General features: G+C 47.0%; 1 pseudogene; it reads right to left on the minus strand.

Moving 5' to 3' along the window:
• Positions 1 to 1,619: 1,619 nt before the first annotated feature.
• LOC144175729 (uncharacterized) lies at positions 1,620 to 8,862 on the minus strand (annotated as a pseudogene).
• Between the last annotated feature and the right edge of the window lie 5,218 nt (positions 8,863 to 14,080).

Below are 14,080 nucleotides of genomic sequence, written 5' to 3' on the forward strand. Positions count from 1 at the left end.
TGACGTGTTTCATGATTTTGCATGAGACGCTGGTTAGTGAAATGGGACGGTAATTTAGGGGTGACTGTTTGTTACCTGATTTGTGGACCGGAATGACCTTTCCCACTTTCCAGTCATCTGGTAACATTCCTGTTTCAAGCGACAATGAGAACAGCATCGAAAAATACACTGCAATAATTTGTTTAGTGTTTTTTAACAGTTTGGAGTTAATGTTGTCTACGCCAGCCGATGATGAAAGTTTAAGTCTGTCGATAAGGGACGAAATTCCAGCAACAGAAAATTCCACTGGAGCCATTATCGGTAATGTCGTAGTAGGTGGCGAGGGAAGTGGCGAATCTGCTTCTTTAGTGAACACACAGCAGAACGCGATGTTAAATACGTCGGCACAATCAGCGTCGCTAACTTCCTCTCCGTTATGGTCAGTAAGCATTATTTCGCGTGTCGGTTGCAGGTGTATAACTTCCCAGAACTTTCTAGGGTTATTTGTTAGAATTTTAGGCAAGTCAATGCGATAAAACGTCTGTTTTGCACTTCGAATTGCAGCATAATATGCGTCTTCTGCAGCATGGTACTTGTCCCATGCGCACGCAGTACCATTACGTTTCGCAGTACGAAAGAGACGTTTCTTTTTATTTTCTTGCCTTTTTAAACCTTTTGAAAACCATGGTTTATTTTCATTGGCGGGGAAGTTCATCTTGGGGATATATTTATTAGCTAACTCGATTACTTTGTCCCTAAAGACTAACCAGTTACTGTTAAGAGATCGGGAATAGAAATTGGATTCCAACGCAGGCAGGAAATCTCGCAGTTCGTTATTAATTGCTTCATAATCACCCTTATTGTACATATGAATTGTATTGCTGGAAATGTGGCGTGTTTTAGGGATGAAGTTTAGTGTAGTATGAATAACTTTGTGATCACTGATTTCACGTAAGTACGAGATAGATTCTAAGCTTTCGGGGCTGTTTGTTAGTATCAGATCTAAAATATTCGAAGATTCACTAGTTACACGTGTTGGTTCGGATACCAGTTGCGTAAGGTTAAAGTTCAGACAAACATCGACAAATTCTCTTGCTTCGGTATTTCCTGTAATTAGTTGTTTGGTTCAGCCAGTCAATATTCGGGAAATTAAAGTCGCCATAAAGGAGGATATGTGCGGTAGGGTGTTTATTAGTAAGCGTAGATAGCATTTCATTTAATTCGCGGGCGAAATTTGGATCAGTACGAGGGGGCCTGTAGCATACGCCAAGTATTACTGTTTCGGGTGGTGCACGGCACATTACCCACAATATTTCAAGTTGTGAGGCAATGTTGATAAGGGAGCAAGATAGCTTTTTGCTAGTCGCGATGAGTACGCCCCCACCACGTGCGTTCTTACGGTCGTGACGAAAAAGGTTAAAGTGCGGCAAGTCAGCCAGAACCTCTGTATCTGAAATGTCGTCAGTAAGCCACGTTTCGGTCAATATAAGTATACTACTGCCAGATGGTTTTAACAGATTAGACAGGGGCACGCGCTTAGGAAGAAAACTACGGATGTTAGTATAAATTACAGAAAACGAAAGCTTAGCTTTAGTGCTTGTACGTGGCTGTTGGCGCGCTTGCCGACGGCGTACTGATCCCTATGTTTTTTCCTTGACAATTCCTGCTTCGTAGTCGAAAATGTATCGCTTAGAGCCAATGTGCAAAGTTTGAAAACGCAGTGAAAATGGCAGGGATTTGCTCCTAGCGAAAGCAACGAGCTCTTTTCGGGCTATTCGAACAGGGTGTGTGAAATCTTCGCCAATGCTAAATTTTGTACTATTTAGTTTTGGGCCGTTTGAAAGGATGGATTCTTTAGTTTTGAAAGACGAGAGTTTCACTATTATAGGCCGTTTATGGTTATTGGTGTGCCGCCCTAGGCGATGTGCACGCTCTATGTCTTTTGGTTCTATTGTTAGTTGAAGTCTTTCAAGGCAGTGCTGGATAATTATTTCTTCTGACTGAGCGTATGTTTCCTTCGGATTAGTGTCAGGGAGATTGTAGAATATTAGATTGTCACGCCGGGAACGGTTCTCGAGGTCGTCAAGACGCTCGTCATGTCATACACCCGGTGAGTTAGCTCATCGGTATTAGTATTTATTGCATCTACTTCTGCTCGAAGGGTTAGATTTTGCCAGTGATTTTCCAAGACAGCAATGTGATTTCCAAGATCGGTGATAGTCTGATTAGTGGTGGCTATCTCGGATTTAAGACCTTCCATCTCCGATAATATTGTCGACCGGCCCTGTGACAACTTTTTCAGCTCAGCGAGAATATCTGGCCCGGGGTTCATCTCTACATCTCCCGATAGCAATAGCAAGGCACGTATGACATTCACACATTCGGTAACAAGCAAACAGCAGCACTCTAGGCTCGCAGCTGCACCAAACAGTAATTACTTGATTTTTTAGTAGACGTGGGATACGAACTACCAACCTGCATGATCAAGATGAACGGGTTAGCGGCCTGTGTGGTGGCACAGCCGCGAAGCCCATGGTGCGCGCTGGATGGTGGTTGCGGCTTTATAGGCTGCGCACAACGTTTTTAGATTAGGTCATATTAACCAACGTTTTTAGATTAGGTCAGTTTGCAAACTGCGCCTCGAGAGGCGGCACCATTTTGTCGCCGATCCGAGAGGTGGCACTGGCGTTGCGTTGAGATCTAGTTTGGGGAGCGAAGCTCGCCCCGGCCATGTGTTTTCGCTGTACTGTTGGCGCTCGCCTGTTCGTCACGTTTGTATTAACGTATTAGCTCTGTGTTGTCATCGTGCATACATATTTTAGTGGATCTCTGAAGTGTCGGTGCGGTTTGTTGACGTGCTGTGCGCCGGGCTGCCGTTCGGGGTATGCTTTGGAAGCAGCCAAGTCCGTGCAGCGGCATTTCTTCAAAGCGCCGAAGGGTCCTGACGGATTGAAGGAGTGGGAAAGCGCGATTCCGCGGAAAAATTTCAAGGTTACGCCATAAACATACGTTTGTGACATTCATTGTGAGTCTTCAGACATCGTCAACTGTTACGAACACGCCGTGAACGGTCAAACTGTAAGGATACCGTAAGGCAGGCGGACTCTGAGGGACGGCGCGGCGCCCCGTATTTTCCCTGACATACCTGAGCATCTGTCGCCACCAAAGACGGCAAAGTCATGGCGAAAACCGCATAAATGGATGACAGTGGTTCCCACCTATGTTGCGTCCTGCCAAATTGATGGGTCTTTGCGCGAGGAAACTGGCGTAAATGGCGCGAGTGGTGTAGAAAGCGCCGATGTCAGCACGTACGTTGGGAGCTGAGCTGTGGTTCGCAGTTATGCAGGAATTCAGAAAATGTCCGACATTTCAATCGTAGAATGTGAAGGCTTCGCCTAGGTTATCTTCTACAAGCTCGAAGATTCTGGGTGCAATTGTGCTGATTGAGAAGGGCGCAGTAGTGGGGCAAAACGTCGGTTGAAGTTAATTCAAGAGGTTTTCTTGTCCCGCCGTGTAGCTACAGCGATAAAAATGGGAATATTCACCCTCAACTGACAAGGCAGAAGAACGTAGCAACATGTAGCAACATCAGCCCTTGGAACAAATGTTACCTGTTTCCAGACGTTTCATCCCCAACAACTGCCGTGAAAGGGATGAAGTGTGTGTAGCACAACATATTCCCGGTGCTGTCAGATCAGATCCATACCCGGCGCGGTGGACAAGGCGCCGTGCTGCTGGGCGCAAGGACTCGGGTTCGATCCCCGGTCACGGCGGCCGCTATTCTGATAGAGGCGGAAAGCGAAAACACCCGTGTGTTCGAGATTTCAGCATATGTCAAAGATCCCCTACGTGGTCAAAATTAATCGGGAGCCCTCCACTACGGCACGCCTCATCGCCTGTGAAGCGTCGGCGCGTTAAACCTTTTATAAATCAATCGGACTAGTCAAAACTGAGAAGTGTTGCCTATCTGTAGATTGCAAAAAGAAACGTGCAGGAAAAATCAACGCAGAAGACAGCATAACCGATGCTTCAGCGGAAAAACTACCAGGCTGAACGCTTTAAAAAATCGGCATATCAGGGCTACAAGAAGATAAATGAAGGCTAAACGCTTTAAAAAATTGGCATATCAGGGCTACAAGAAGATAAATGAAGGTTAAACGCTTTAAAAAATTGGCATATCAGGACTACAAGAAGATAAATGAAAGTTTCTGTGACCCTAACATATAGTCCATCAGATTTACGAACCAACAAAAAAGAATAGCAGTACGACAAACATTCTCATCCGAGAAAAAACGTTTATTTCTTTTAAGAAACCACATTTATACCTGTCAGAGAAATAAAAAAACATTGGTTTTAAATTGGTTATTTTCTTTGTTAACAGCGAAGCTGTTTAACAAATCGTAATTTTTCGGGTGCGCAGTTAAAATACCAAGAATTTGCTGAGCGCGGGAACGTGAGCGCGTGCACGTGAGCGCGCACGTCAGCACTTGGTTTCCAATCGGCTCACTTGATCAGTTTTGTTGGGGTTGTAAATAGGTTCTTGTGAAAACGTACCTACGGCATTTGCTTCCACAGCATAAATAAAAATGTCGAGGCGTCTTTTCTTGATTCCAAGTAGATGGCTTTCAGTTTCAGAAGTGTAAGACGTGTTCGGGTATGCTTTAAATATTATTGAGCTGTAAAGGATCCCGTACTGGGGAAAATAAATGGAAAAATAAATAAATGGAACGGGAAGCAGCCGAAGACAAGCGGACTGTGCAGTGTTTGCCTTGCCTTTTTTTTTTCTTAAGTACAGCTTGTTTCTCGTTATAATGTCGATAAAAATGTAAAGCTCTTGTCACTAAAGCGTAAGAGTAGAGCGAAGTTGGATTTCGCATGTCAAAGAACATTAACGGTGTGCGGTGGTCGTTCACCGGCGCCTTTCACAGCAAGGAGTAGCAGACGACGCGCTGAGACCGATCTCAACTAAGGTCCCAGGTAGCGCCATCTTTAGATCTCGCCGCCTTTCGCCCTCGCCCGCGCTCCTTTCCTTCTTCGTTTTTTGCCATTTTCTTTTTCGCCGGCGAACTCCGCGCGCCATTGGCCAAGGGAAAAGTCACGTGGTTTTTTTTTTTTTTTTTTGCTCCGCCGCCGGGTCGCCTCGCCGGCTGGGACATTGCGCAACACCGCCGCTGCGACGCCATTGCTGGCTTCCGAGCCACCGAGCTTCAGTACCGGCGTTATCGTAGGCGCCAGCTAATAGCAAAGTAAGAATTAGCTGCTCGTTTCGAAAAAACGTCGCACCGGTGTCGTTTTATGTTGCTTCTCGGTGACGATGTGTTGTGCCTTAGGCAGCGCGAATATCGTCAGGCAGGGCACAAGATTTCGTTATTCCGTCCGGGAAACGCGACGCAGAAAGGAGAAAAGTTTGGTAGCATGATTTGAACAGGCATACTTCAGGCCGACGCTGCCATCACTCTTTAGCGAGGTAAGTTTCTGAATGTTTGTTCTTTCTCTGTTAAATTCTGCGGGAGCTTGAGCGGTCACTTACGAAGAAATGCGTATTCCCTTCGCGACCGTCGTCCACGCTTTGTTCTGAGTAGGCATTGTGCGCAGCGCCGAGTTCGTCCCGTCGTAAGCTTTGCTTTGGATAAGAGGCCGTGTATTTGTCATGTGCGCGCTTAACTTCCAAATGTTTGTTCTTTCTCTGTTAAATTCTGCGCGAGCTTGAGCGGTCACTTACGAAGAAATGCGTATTCCCTTCGCGACCGTCGTCCACGCTTTGTTCTGAGTAGGCTTTGCGCGCAGCGCCGAGTTCGTCCCGTCGTAAGCTTTGCTTTGGATAAGAGGCCGTGTATTTGTCATGTGCGCGCTTAACTTCCAAATGTTTGTTCTTTCTCTGTTAAATTCTGCGCGAGCTTGAGCGGTCACTTACGAAGAAATGCGTATTCCCTTCGCGACCGTCGTCCACGCTTTGTTCTGAGTAGGCTTTGCGCGCAGCGCTGAGTTCGTCCCGTCGTAAGCTTTGCTTTGGATAAGAGGCCGTGTATTTGTCATGTGCGCGCTTAACTTCCAGCATCAATATCAGCGGCGTAGCATGTTCAGTCAGTTGTCGTAAGGTTTCCGTGACGCGAGAATTGTTCACCTGAATTAATGCTTGTTTTGGCCGACGGCAGCTTGCGTCTGACCATATATCGTGTGCGTTCCGAGTGCGTGTACGCTCTTTTTGGCGTGAAGTCATGTTTTGTGTGTTAGCGACCCGGGTGGTATTATAATCCCGTTATGACATTGGAGTGATTTTCTGCGTAATATGGGCTTGGTCGGTGCGGCGCAAATTGAGGCTGTTGCGAGAAAAAAAATTGCGGCTAGGTAAAACAATTTAAGGCCAGCTAATATAGTGACCGCGCCGTGGACGTACGTTTGATTCGCAATTTCTGTTATCGCTTTATTAAATTCGCGCACGTTTGAATGAGCACTTCAAATGCATATTCGCACCGTAACGGCTGTACGCCCTTTTTTCCGTGTATGCACAGAGGAACGTTATTTACAATTTGCGTTTGCATTACACGTGATGCCGTACATTTGCAGTGTGCGCGCCTACTTCATCTTAGTAGTCAATGGCGCAGCGCATCCAGTCATTGCGATTTGAACCAAAACACACTGGGCGACTATATTATTTTCAGCAGACGTATTTTTGTCCAGCAAAGCGCTTGCTAAACGGGTTTAGTGTATCGAGTTGAGCGGACGCGGCACTGAGCAGATGCGCGAACACGAATTTGACCATGCTACGGTAGAACGGTCACTAACGCCCTTCTGCAATGCATTATTGCCTATATTTGCGGAGTGTTTGTGGCGCATCTCAAACTCGGTGGCCACATTTTTTTCCCTTCTCAATAGGATTATTTCACGGATCAATTTGAGCGACGGATATTGGAGAGGCTTGGCGTTAAAAAAACTAAACCCAAATGCCACTCCCAACATTTTTTTTCTCACGGGAAGCCACGTCAGCAGCACAAGCCACCTGCACGGCGTCATTACGGACGTTTGTTCCAATAAAATATCTATTTGGTGGCACCAATTCATTTTTGTGATTTATTGTTTTCTCTTGATAATCATCGTGACATTGGTCCTCTTCTGAATTTCTTTCGGGTGTATCCCTGTGTTAGTGCAATGTACAAATATGCCAGCATATATCCCGGCACAAAACAATTCTGTCCAGGCGCCTCCATTAATAACGGCTGTAAACTACCGCGCCCGGTGAAAAAACGTATTGCATGATTAATTGACTGCAGTAACTAGTTACATAATTTGTACCTAGAGGGACTCGTTCTCTGGTTCGTATGAGAAATAAGAGGCCACAAATCTGTAATTTCAGTTTACCCGATCGATTGATCGCAGTCTTCTCTGGCGCGTATTCCCAGAATTACAAGTCTGCGTTTTTCACTCGGTTCGCACATGAACGTACGGCCGCGAGTGCAGTTTAGTGTATCCGGCTGCGAAGTCGGGGAAGCAGGGGCTTTTCAGGTCGCTGTACGTGTACACACGCACAACAGCATGTGTATCTTTTTAATCTACTCACACGAACCTATAACGACATGAAGGTGAAGGAAACGCGGAATTAAGGTGGATGTAGGTCGTTAGTAAAAGTGGGCGCAGAGTGAACGCCGCTGAGGATTCACAATTATCGCAAGAAAGGCGAGTGCAAGGACGCCAGCGCAGCGCTCGAACTACGGCATTTGCGAATGAAGCGCTCTGTATACTGCCGCGAACCGTGCGCAAGACCTCTGTGCAGTGATTGCACGACCACAGTCACGCGAATGCAAGAACGGAACTACCGTAACAGAGCAGTTTGAAATGTCCACGCTCGATCCTTTCGCATTCACGAGCTATCCTGAGGTGTTACAGAATGCCGCACACGTAAACAAAAACCGCGCTGTGCGTATGCGCCAGCGGCACCCGCCCCGCAAATATCCCCTTGTAGACAAAAATATAAAACAAAACAAAACACTATCACTCAGTGCGTGCTGGTAAAACGGGGCTCTACAAAGCCTATAAATGCTACCAAAGAGCGATTTCGGCGCGAAAACAAGAGCAAACTACAGCGAGCGCCCTGAAGCGTAGCGAGGGCGTCCGCTCTCAAGTGGCCAACAAATATGGTGGCACCGGCACGGAGTTAAAGGGACCGCGGCGCCGCGGGTGAGGGGAAAGAAAAAAGAGGAGGGCAGCGGAGAAGGAGGGAGCAGTTGGCGCTACCTTAGTAATTTTAGGGACCTTAATCTCAACGCTACCGCAGCGCCACCGCCTGGTCGGCGACAGCACCGGCCCGCACCGCGGTGCTTGGAAGGCCGCGCTCTTTGCCAACTGACCTAATCTAAAAACGTTGGCTGCGCAGGAGATGTTGTCGACGGCGATAGGGTGGCTGGATTTATCTCGACGATCCACGGAGGGAGGGGTGGCGCTGCCGAAGGTCCGGAAGCATGGGTGCCAGGGAGGGGGCAAACACAAGGTTCGCCTTCGTTGGTAGCAGGCAGGCAGCTTCCCGGGGTGGCAGACGATACAGCCAGCAAGGCAGGCAGTGGTAGGTCGGCGATGATGCGGGCAAAAACCTGCATGATCAAGATGAACGGGTTAACGGCCTGTGTGGTGGCACAGCCGCGAAGCCCACAGTGCGCGCTGGATGGTGGTTGCGGCTTTATAGGCTGCGCGGGAGATGTTGTCGACGGCGATAGAGTGGCTGGATTTATTGGATTTATCTCGACGATCCACGGAGGGAGGGGTGGCGCTGCCGAAGGTCCGGAAGCATGGGTGCCAGGGAGGGGGCAAACACAAGGTTCGCCTTCGTTGGTAGCAGGCAGGCAACTTCCCGGGGTGGCAGACGATACAGCCAGCAAGGCAGGCAGTAGTAGGTCGTGTAGTAAGATTTCTCACTACAACGACATATTTTCACACTATGTAGGACGCTCTGACCTTACGTGGAAAAAAATAAACTCTATGCTACTGCGTTTCGTAAATAAGAATAAAAACCTGCTCTTCTGCTATGACGGTGAAAAGCTATCCCAAGACAAACTAGCTAACTTGTTTAATGATTTCGGCGTAAGCCAATTTTCTACATCAACAGCCGACGATAACTTAATGGTTGAAGAGTTAACACCAAACCAGAGCTCGATATTTCTTTCACCTACTGATGAGCAAGCAGTTATGTCCGCAATTATCAATCTTAAAAATATCAGCGCTGCAGATGTAGACACACTACAAATAAAGCCGATTAAGTACGCGGCCGACTTGATTGCTCCTCCTTTGACACATATAATCAACTTAATCCTATCCACAGGATCATTCCCGATGAATATGCAAATAGCAAAAGTAATTCTAATTTTTAAAGGAGATGATAAAAACGTTCAAAAACTACAGGCCCATATTGATCTTGCCCCTATTTTTAAAGGTTGCCGAAAAATTGATGCACTCTCGGTTCACTAAACTCTTCACTAAACACTCAATTTTAAACAGCTTTCAACATGCATTTACACAAAAAAATTGCTCAACTGAAACTGCACTACTAAAACAAAACGAAATAATTGTTCATAGCTTCAGATGCCACAGTTTGACTCCAGGGATTTATATAGACTTGTCAAAAGCATTCGACTCAATCAGCCATAGTATCTTGTTTTAAAAAATGCAGTTCTACGGAGTGCATTTGATTTGATTTGACTGCGTCTTACTTTAATTTGATTGCGTCTTACTTAAAAAGCCATAAACAATATGTGTCGCTAAACGAGTTTTCTTCAAAATTAAAAACCATAAGCACAGGTGTCCCTCATGGCAGTATTTTAGGGACGCTGCTTTTCAGTGTGTACATAAACGATCTTCACACACTATTCCAAAAGCCTGAACTTTCGTTAATCTGTAACGCAGACGACACCAGTCTCTTAGTCACAGGAAAGAGTACTAGCGAAATCGAAACAATCTCCAACCGCAGCCTATATCAGCTCTTAAACTGGACAAAACAAAATGCCCTAACAATTAACCTAGTAAAACAAAAGCAATTCTTTTTCGTCCAAAAAATAAAATTGTCACTCCGCCTAAAATAGCACTTGGTACTGAACACATTGAGGTAGTGGAATCTTTTAAAGTCCTAGGGGTTCATCTTTCCTGTAATCTCAGTTGGGATAAGCATGTCTAAGCAAAAATTCCCCGCATTTCCCCGAGGGGAAGAATATGAAAGTGCGAATGCACGAGTTGAATTTGCGCGGTTCGGTAATGTTCGCGAAAGAGAGATCACACACACACACACAACTACAAAGAAAGAAAGATGCATTTATTCACAGACACCTATTTGTGTTGTCGTTGTACTTGATTGCTAGAGCGGATCTCAGCTTTGAAATTTCGTGTCAGTACTCCTTTAAGCGGGTGCATTAGCCCTTCTCACGCCCGATTCTTGGTCAATCCCCCACGTGGGTATGTGCCATGTCAGCGGCCAGGCAGCGCGCGCCCATCTCCCCCCGTTGCCAAGGAAGACGAGGAGATTCCGGGCCAATCCCCCACGTGGGTATGTGCTATGTCAGCGGCCAGGCTGCGCGCGCCCATCTCCACGTGCGCGGACATCGCCGGTGGACGCAGGTTCAGGGTCGCTTAAGAAGTGCATTGCACTTAATAAGTAAAAAGGTTTACCAAACTGTAGGCATAATAAACAAACATAGGTTTGTCTCACCTGAGCGTATAAAACTTTTTCTGTATAATTCTTTAATTCTACCCCATATCAGATACGCTCACTTAGTCTGGGGAAGGACTACTACTATGAAGAATTTGAACACACTTTATCTGTTACAGAAAACAGTTGTGCGAGTCATTGCAAACGTGCCATTTTTTCATCCTACAGCGGAATGATTTCGCCAGTACCATATAATCAAAGCAAATATTTTTTATGATTACCATTTAGCGCGCTCATTTTGCCTGCGAGTGAAGAATAATGATCCATATTTGGCTGGCCTATCTGAGTTAAAGAAGAAAACGGGATTGTATGATACGCGCTTGTACCGATATTACGTAATAATTACGACATGCAATCACACATATTCTTCCACAACTACTCAACAAATTTGAAGCGCAAAACATTCATATTGCTATTTTGTCAAAGAAACGTCTTCACGGTTTGTTTCTTTGATGAGCTCTGATATTTGGTTTCTTTTGTTCAACTGATGTTCGCAACTGCGAAAAAACGAAGTTGCAGAGAGGGATCCTTTTCTTCTGTTTTCTTTTCTTTTGCTATCACGAATAGTAAGATAGCGGTTATCATTATCATTTCGTGTGTGCGAGGACAATTGTGTTCCTCGTTCCGTTTTTTATCTGTATGCTGTATTAGGTCACAGGAATGAGAATGTATACTGTGTGTGAGTATGTATCACTTTACTTTTCTGTTAAAATCTGCGCCGATCATTGCTGCCAGCACTGGGCCAGCCACCTCGTCAAGCTGCTTGAAACAGCAGCTTCTTGTGATTGGCTCATGATCTGTAACAAAAGGAAAATAAATAAAGACGTGATTTGATTTGATTTCAAAAAAAGATCTCCACTTTCTTGCTGCCCCTGCTGTCAAACGTCAGTGTACGCCACCCTTAACCACTTAATCTGGCACTGCGCCGCATTTTCCTTGTGCCGCCCTATACTCACTCATCAACGCTTTGCCACGTGATTCCTCTCAAGACGCCCCCCCTTCGAAGACCCTAATTTTCCCACAGCCCTCGGGGTGTTCGGCCTCGAGAGTGGTCTCTCAAGATTGGTGTAACCCGGGGTCTACACCGCGGTCGTAATAGTTGACTTGACTGCACTCGCACAATCCCAACCCTAGCCTGGCTCTGCTGACGGCAGTGATCTTTTCTATGGCGTTCAGGGACACACCATTTGTGCCATAGAGTTTCATACTAATATATACTAGAGGGAAAAATGTCGTTGCAGTCGCGGGCCGCCGTGGGCGGCACAATAGAGTTTCGTATGAAACTTAATGGGCGGTACTATTGCTGCTAGCGATGTTCCTCGCCTACTTGGCTTAGCTAGCCATACGGCTTCTTTTTTGTCTCTAAGCCAGAATCAACAAAAAAGGGGGACATTTTTTTCTTGTTCATTGCACATGTAGCTTTTAAATTATTACTGACAACTTAATCTTTTTGTACGTTCAATTTTATAATAAAACAAATTTCATGAACCTTCTACAGTAATATTGTTGCTGTTTTGCAGCCAGAGCCAACTTTACAGCCTGTTTCTGAGCCATGCCCAGGACAAGTGGAACGTGCCCGCCGGGTACATGACGGAACGCTTGCCGAAGCGCGGCTCCTCTAACAGTGGCGCCAGATTTCCCTCTAGTATATATTAGTATGAAACTCTACGGTTTGTACTGCTCGGCTACTCCTCCCTGCCTCTTCCTCATCTTCCCTTGTTATGGTCGCATGGCCTTCGCTTTGAAAGAAAGGATTACAACAACAGCATCCGCGGTACCGCTTGACCACAGCGCTGGAGCTCTTTTTCTTTTCGCTGAAGCCTCTGCGCGTGCCAAGGACGCTCGGCGGTCGCCACGAGGCACGCGTTCACGAGCGTTCGGCCTTTCCTTGATATTTTTTTCCTGCACCGGCGAAATTACGGTTTGTAAAACCGCACCGCTCCTGTATTAAATGCTGACGAGCAATCCCATGTTACTGCGAATTTTTTCACGCTCTTTAACAGCGAAGATGCACAAGCTTGTATTTACTTCCGCCGTTGAGGGTTGCCAGACAACTATCATCATCGTCGAAGCGAAGATGGGGCTAGGCCAAGAGGTGTGAGGGAAAGTGGCGAGCAGCCCACGAGCAAGCGCTGGGAGGGCGCGCCTCGAGAAAAAAATGTGGTCAGGGCCTTCACGCCACGAAAGCGGCAACCCCACCACTGGGCCACCACAAATGCCCGAGAGGAACCGGGTTAGCAGCTACGAGGAACAGCCAATTGGAAAGACAAAAAGGTCGTGTTGGCACGCAGTGCGCAGCACTTCCAAGGGAAAAAGGCGTGGCAGGAATTTTCACAAGTATCAGAGACAATTGGGTTAATTTTGAAGCGCAACAAAATTAATAGACCTAGCAACAAATTCAGGCGCCCATTGCGAGCAACAACCACTCCATCTCGCCTTCCCAGGCTGCCTCACTACGAGACCGCACACATGGCATTAGAAGGTTGGAGATAAATGATAAAAGTACGAAGAAAGCGATAGCCTAACCCCCCAAATTAAGCACAGCATAGAACAAATAAAAGACTGCTGCCGCCTGAAACAGAAAGCGCTTCCCGCGGTCGGAATCTAACTGGGGTCCCTTGCCTTGTGAAACCGGCTTCAATGCGATTGCGTTCGTTGCGTCAACTCTCGCGTGCTGTTCTCCACGCCACTTCACGTGCGATCGTGGAGAACTTTCTGGGGCAATCAGGAAATGCACGTGAGGTGCTACGGCCGGGCCTCCGACGCCAGCTCTGCGGTTTTTCGTCAACGCTTGGTGATGCCATCTTTCACCGAAATCCTCCGCCGCGTCACAAACCGGCTCCCAAAGCACACCCGTATCGACACCGTGCTCGAGGAAGCAACTCCACTTCCGTTCCCGGCCACACTAGTCGAAGAGGCTCAACTCCAATTTCAACACAAGCGTTTCAGCGATGGGATCTGCTCATTGGTGAAGCTCCCTGGTGCCTCGATCGGTTCCGCCGTGGGAACGACCAGCACTCGCTCCCGTGCGAAGGAGACCCACTGCTCGCCGAGACAGAGAACAAGAGAACAATGTCCCAAAACTCGCCCAAGAGTTCGATATCTTTACCGATGCCTCCGATGGTGGCTCTGAAGCCCCCAAAGCCTGGGTGTGTCTCGAGCTAGCCGCTCTAAACGGCACAATCGTCCATATGCACTGGCTTGCAAAAGAAGCCGAAGGAGGCATTCGTGATTGAAGGCACGAAGGTATGTCAACCACCCTTGGGCTGCAAACCCTGTCATTAATGAAGACAGTCAACCACCAAGGAGTGCGATTCACGCAAGTGAGCTCCGAAACTAACGCTCGTTTGCGGAACAACTATTTCCCGAAACCCTAAGCAGTGGTGCTTTGAACAACGAAGCCGCAGTGCCCCA

The sequence above is a fragment of the Haemaphysalis longicornis genome, unplaced genomic scaffold (genome assembly GCF_048455015.1).
Source record: "Haemaphysalis longicornis isolate Haplotype H1 unplaced genomic scaffold, Haemaphysalis longicornis Haplotype H1 scaffold_3, whole genome shotgun sequence".
Taxonomy (NCBI): domain Eukaryota; kingdom Metazoa; phylum Arthropoda; class Arachnida; order Ixodida; family Ixodidae; genus Haemaphysalis; species Haemaphysalis longicornis.